The following is a 688-nucleotide window of genomic DNA, read 5'->3' on the forward strand; positions in this document are numbered from 1 at the left end:
CTGAGTGGGGCCGGCAGCCAGGACCCTGGCTGGCAGGAGCCAGCAGATGGAACCCCAGATTGGCAGCGGGCTGAGCCGCTCAGCCCACTGCTGGTCTGGAGTCCTGGCCGCCGGCCCCGCTCAGCCCGCTGCCGGTCTGGGGTTCTGGCTACTTGCCCCTTGCCAGCCGGGGTCCTGGCCACAGGCCCTGCTCAGCCCGCTGCTGGCCTAGGTGAACGGAACCCCAGGCTGGCAGTGGGCTGAGCAGGCCGGTGGCATAAGATCAGCATTTTAATTTAATTTTAAATGAAGCTTCTTAAACATTTTGAAAACCTTGTTTACTTTACATATGACAATAGTTTAGTTATATAATACATAGACTTATAGAGAGAGGCCTTCTAAAAAATGTTAAAATGCATTACTGGCATGCGAAACCTTAAATTAAAGTGAATAAATAAAGACTCAGCACACCATTTCTGAGAGGTTGCCGACCCCTGCCCTATATGCTCTGCAGTGAAAACCAATGCAAAGAATTCATTTAGCTTCTTTACAATGGCCTTGAGTGCTATGTTAGCACCCTGATCATCCAGTGGCCCCACTGACTGTCTGGCAGGCTTCCTGCTTCTGATATTCTCTAAAAAAATTTTGTTAGTTTTTGTGTCCTTAACCAGTTGCTCTTCAAATTCTTTCTTAGCCTGCCTTATTATAC

This window comes from Eretmochelys imbricata, chromosome 5 (assembly GCF_965152235.1).
Source record: "Eretmochelys imbricata isolate rEreImb1 chromosome 5, rEreImb1.hap1, whole genome shotgun sequence".
NCBI classification, from domain to species: Eukaryota; Metazoa; Chordata; order Testudines; family Cheloniidae; genus Eretmochelys; species Eretmochelys imbricata.